At 37.5% G+C, this 5,967-nt stretch overlaps 1 non-coding gene across 1 annotated transcript; it reads left to right on the forward strand.

The window, feature by feature from the left end:
- The first annotated feature begins 4,086 nt into the window (after positions 1-4,086).
- On the forward strand, positions 4,087-4,193 carry LOC128279967 (small nucleolar RNA R71). Its single transcript, XR_008270151.1, has one exon. It is a non-coding gene; the product is annotated as a small nucleolar RNA R71 (small nucleolar RNA).
- The last annotated feature ends 1,774 nt before the right edge of the window (positions 4,194-5,967 follow it).

A 5,967-nucleotide genomic window follows, 5' to 3' on the forward strand; every position in this document is an offset into this window, starting at 1 on the left:
AAGTCTAAAATCCCGTTTCAACCTTAGGAAGAGTTGAGGATACAAGTGACATGTCACTAGGATAGTTATGTGTGTTATGAGCTCATTTAATATGTGATACATGCTAGGGTCTGGGTGCTGGGTATCTTGAGTTATGTTTGGATACTCTCTTAGCTCTTTGAGAAGCCCCGTTGAGAGCGGCATGTGATTCTGTGATATGAGGCACTTCAATGCACTTTCTGTCAGGTAGCGAAGGCTACGTTCAGGCACTTCGGCGCATTCCTTTCGTGTATCTAAATCATATTACAAGTGTTCAACGGGTAACGTAATATGAATTCCGAAAGTAAAATTTAAGTAGGCCAAGTGTGTGCAGGATGGCACAGGAATGTACTATAACCCTATGAGGACTTAGTATATGAAAAGATATGTATTTGGATAAGCATGTGCATATGAATAGGGAAAGTAAGTATATGTATGATATAATGAAAAGTATCATCATGGATAAGCAATTATGCTTAGATATTCAACAGTTGCAAAATGTAGATTGTTTGTATGTGTACATACTAAGCCTCATAGCTTACCCTCCTCTCTTTTCCCTTCTTTGTAAATACGTCAAGCTAGCTCGAAGGATCGGGGGACGTTGGAGCTCGGATCACACTTTCTTCAAGAAATTTGGGTATAAAAAGGGTTAATTATTTTGGTCATGACATGTATAGGAAACTTGTCTATTTTGTGTATATGTGTCATGTTGAAGTAGCCAAGTATAATGGCTCATTTGGGTATTGATTATCTTGTATGTGGCCGTGTGATTTGGTCCATATTATTGATTGGGATGTATCCCTAAGTTTACTTTTACATGCATACAAAGATGTGTATGTGTTGGTTTGATGGATGATTATTCAATTGCTAGTATGTGGTTGCATGATTTAGCACTCATAATGGAATGATAATAAAGAGTATGGTAAACCATGAAATTGGTGTGGAATGACTAAAAGATAAGTTTGTGTGTATACTAATGGTCTAGTATGTAAAAGGAGTCATAATGATGCTATAATGTTGCATGTTTAAGTGTCCAAATATATCATGGCATATGCCATTGAACATATGGAAGTGTATGAGTGTTTAAGGGTGACCAATAGCTTAGAGAGTAGCCTCCAAATGGTCCACACGGGTAGACACACGAGCATGTGTCTAGGCCGTGTATGACACACGGTCAGCCCCATGGGCGTGTCATTCGGCCATGTGCCCTTTGCACCTTGAATTTTAGGTCAACATGTATGGTAGTAAACACACGGGCAGAGACACGGTCGTGTGTCTCAACCGTGTGGAGGACACGGTCTCTGGCCACGGGTGTGTGCTTGGCCGTGTGCCTCAAAATTGTATGATGACGTCATAAACAAAATGCTCGCTAAAATCACATGGACTACCACATGAGCGTGTCTCAGGCCGTGTGAGGAACACGGGCCAAGGACACGGGCGTGTGCCCAGCCGTGTGAAAACCCCTGTAGGTTCAAAGTGGAAAGTAAATCCAATAATTCCACACGGGTGTGGGACATGGGCATGTCCCCAAGCACACGGGCGTGTGCAATGCCTCCACACAGGCGTATGAGGCTTTAACCTAGAAATTTTCTTAGAATTTTCGTAAGTTCTCGGTTTAGTTCAGGAACATCAATAATGCATGTTTTGGGCCTCGTAGGTTCATAATAGGGACATTTTAACTTAATTAAATGGTTTTAGATTGGATGAAATTTTACAGCCCGATTTTGTATGTCTGTTTCTGTTTAAGTCTAGTAATGCCTCGTACCCTGTCTGGTCTCAGATACGGGTAAGAGGTGTTACAACTTAGGCCTTGTGAGACGCACAGGCCATTAGCACGACCATGTTGGCTGGTCACATGGGCGTGTTGCCCCTCCCACACGGGAGTGTGCCCCTGTGTCAAGTGACATTTCTCTATAGTTGGAAAAAGGACTCAGATTGGTCCCGAATGATTTTCGATGTGTGTTTTGGGCCTCATAAACCCATATTAAGAATATATTGATAAGTTTAAGAAATTTTAAATTTTTCCAAGTCATGAATACTTGAAATTGGTTGCAAGTATGAGTTCAAATTAGGTAACGCCTCGTATCCCGCCCCGGCGTAGGATACGGGTATAGGGTGTTACAGTGAGATCGTTATAGCTTCGGCTAATCATTAAAGCACTAAGTGTGTGAATTCTTAACGCATGGAAAGACTTCCGAATGAATTAATGTATTTGAACGAGAGGTGAGAATGAAATGAATAAATACGAGAAAGTTCAGGTATGTACAATACCCATGTGGTAGATGATTCTATGTGTATGAAGCTTGATGAATTTGTACAGACATATATGGAATAGAATTGATGGATGATTTGTGAACTACTAATTGTTTAATTATTTGACATTTCATATTAAATAAACTGTTGATTATATTCGGTGCGAACTTACTAAGCTTCAAAGCTTACTGTGTGAAATGTTCTCTATTTTACAGTGTTATAAAGCTAGCTCGGATCCGGGGATTGTTAGCTACTCATTCACACTATCGGACACCTATTTGGTACCATTTTGAAATTTGTATATACCAATGTATATATGGTATATGACATGTATAGGCTAGAGTTATTTTGATAGGTTTTATGATATGAATATCTAGCCATGAGATTTGGCTTGTAAATATTGGTATGTATGGCCTTTTAAGTTGGCCTAAATGATGTGTTTGATAAGTAAGTTATTTGATGTATATAATGCTTATGTGATGGTTTGAATATGGAATCTTGAATTGGTAAGTTTTGTAGTATGAAATACGTGATAAAATGAAGAGTTTATGTATTTGGAACTTATGTAAGTTGTGATGATTTTGGTACATTGGTTTAGTATGTTTTAGTTATGAAATTGAGAAATGAAATGTTTGTCTATGAAATGGCATGAAATGTGTGTAATTTGGTATGTTTTGGGCTGCCTATAAGTGTATGCAAATGGTTCCAAATTGGTTGTTATGAGTTCATGATTGTAGGGTGGCAAATTTGGCTTTTCAAATGGTCTATTCTTGTCCACATGGGCAGAGACAAGGGCGTGTGTCTCAGCCATGTGGACATACGGTCATGTTACACGGCCGTGTGTCCCTTAGGGTACCCTACGATTTTAATTCAGTATACCCTCCGGTTTTGACACGGCCTAAACACACGGGCGTGTGTATCAGTCGTGTGTGGCACATGGGCTGGCACATGTGACTGTGGTCAGCCGTGTGTCCCTAGTTAGTATCCTCCGTAATTTTCACACGGGCGTGTCTTACGGCCGTGTGGACAAGTCAATATGTATGCCCTGTTTTGCCACGGCATAGACACAGGGGAGTGTCTAATGCCGTGTGAGGCACATGGTGTGTTCACACGGGCGTGTGACCTTTATAACTTAGAAAAAAGTTTAAGTTTTGAAAAATTTTGTATGAGGTTGATTTAGTCTCGACCCTTTTCTAATACATGTTTAAGGTCTCATTGACCTACGTAAGGGACTCTATAATGATGTATGACTTTGATGCTATATTGATTATGAAATAAATGCTAAATGTTTCGATATGTCAGGTAGTTCCTCTTAACCCTAGTCCTTGATTACTGGAATTTCCCACACCTTGATTACTCCAACTAAAATTAGGATGTTGTTTACATCCTGGATTGTATGTATTGGAATATGGGTTATTGTTTCGATTGAAATTTACCATGTAACATACTAAAGCTGGGTTCAATAGGTATTCATCAAAAACATGATCTTCCCCACAATAAATATATGTTAATTCTTCTACTTTCATTTCCTACACTATGGCTAGTCTCTTCAATATTTTAATCATATTAGTTAGGGATGATACCTGAGCAATTAATGAAGTGATTGCATCAAGCTCTATAGCTCCAACAACTCTTCTATTAGTATCCACTCTTGTAGTTGGATATTAATAATCATTGTTAACTATCCTTTCCAAAATTTCATATGCCTCATTATACAATTTATCTAGCAAAGTCCCATTGGCAGATGCATCAACTACCATTCTTGTATGTGCATTCGGTCCATTATAAAACATTACCATTTGTGTCCAATGTTGGAAACCATGCATCGGGCATTTTCTAATCAATTCCTTGAACCGCTCCCAAGCTTCATATAATGTCTCATCTTTAGATTTCTGAAAAGATGTAATATCATTCCTCAATTTGGCATTCATGTTTGGAGGGTTGTATCTCAACAAAAACCTTTGACAAAATTCACTCCAAGATTCCATTGTTCCTGACAGCAAAGCATTCAACCATGATCCGGCACGATCTCGCAATGAGTAAGGAAATGACTTGATTCTTAAAGCATCTTCAAGAACATCTTGTTGCCTAAATGAATCACAAACCTCCAAAAAGAGTCTTAAATGTAGCCACAGATCTTTGGTAGATAATCCATTGAATTTTTTTACTGTTTGTAGCATTTGAAACATCATTGATTTCAACTCAAAATGTTGAGCTTGAATATGTGGCATGACAATCCCTGGATTCAAACCGTAATCAATATGAGCCACATCTCATGGCCAAATACATATAACTTAATATAAGCCAATACATTTGGCTAAAATCATGACAACACATGTCATAAAACTAGATCCCTATACATGCCACTCACTTGAAAATTTCTAACATGTGCTTCACTATCCCAAAGTAGTGACTTGATAGTGTGATGCTGCCTCTAACGATCTCCAACCTCGAGCTAACGTGACAAAGCTAAAAGGAATGGAAAGGAGGGAGTAAGCTTCACACTTAGTAAGTCCATATAAAAATAATAAGCAATTTCTCAATATGCTTCCACCAATTCTTACAACATGATCTCAAGGTAATACTCTCATAATTGTCTATTTACCTATGTTCAGGTCAAGCTGTTTTCTCAAGTCACAGTCACTAAATTATTTATATCAGGAGCTACAAAACCCTAAATTAAGATCCACAAATTTTTCCTAAAATTAGACTCACATACCTTCTTACCATAACATTTTAAGAATTTTTGGTCTAGCCAATAAGTATATTTTATTCTTTAAAGTTACCCCTTTCTCGCTGTCTGATAGTTCCGACCCCACTTCACTAAAAATTAATTATATCATAATACAGGACTAGGATGATATTTCGTCTATTTATCTTGAAAATAGACTCATCAAGGATTCTGAGAATATAAATTATAACCCATAGTTATTTTTGTACAATTTTCAATGATTTTCTCAAATCAGAATAGGGGATTTCGAAATCATTCTGACTCCATCTCGTAACAATTTAAATATTTCATAATATGAAACTCCTTTGCTTACACCGTTTCTCCTAGATGAAACTAGACTTATTAAGATTTAATTTTATATTTTATTTAACCTCTATCTCAATTACCAAAATTTTTGGTGGATTTTCAAAGTCAGACTGCTGCTGCTGTCCAAAACTATTTTAGTGTAAATTAATGATACTAAGTTTATCACACCTTATTAATTCATTTTCACCACATTGGTAAAGATACATATTTATACATCATAATTATAGACCTATAATCACAAGGTCATCACAAAATCATTCTCATAGGCATGAATTACCTATTTACATCTTCACCCAATGTGCATCATAAACCGAAATCATTTCTCATGAGCTTGGCATACATACCTATGTTACTTAACATACTCATATTCATTCCTTACTAATCATACAACATGAATTGAATTCACATCTCATCAATTTCATGTAAGCACCTGTACCACTCACCACATGGTCATAAGTTCTCTCCTTTTGATATAAACCGTAAATATCTCGTTTAACCATTTGGAATACTACAGGATATTCAATAGCCCTAAACATGGGATAAGATGCCAACGCCATGTCCCAGAAATGGTCCTACACTAGCTAGCACATCAAAGTCGATGTCATGTCCTAGACAGGTTTTACACTGGCTCTCATCTATCGGTGTTGATGCCATGTCCC

Source organism: Gossypium arboreum, chromosome 8, assembly GCF_025698485.1.
Source record: "Gossypium arboreum isolate Shixiya-1 chromosome 8, ASM2569848v2, whole genome shotgun sequence".
Classification (NCBI taxonomy): domain Eukaryota; kingdom Viridiplantae; phylum Streptophyta; class Magnoliopsida; order Malvales; family Malvaceae; genus Gossypium; species Gossypium arboreum.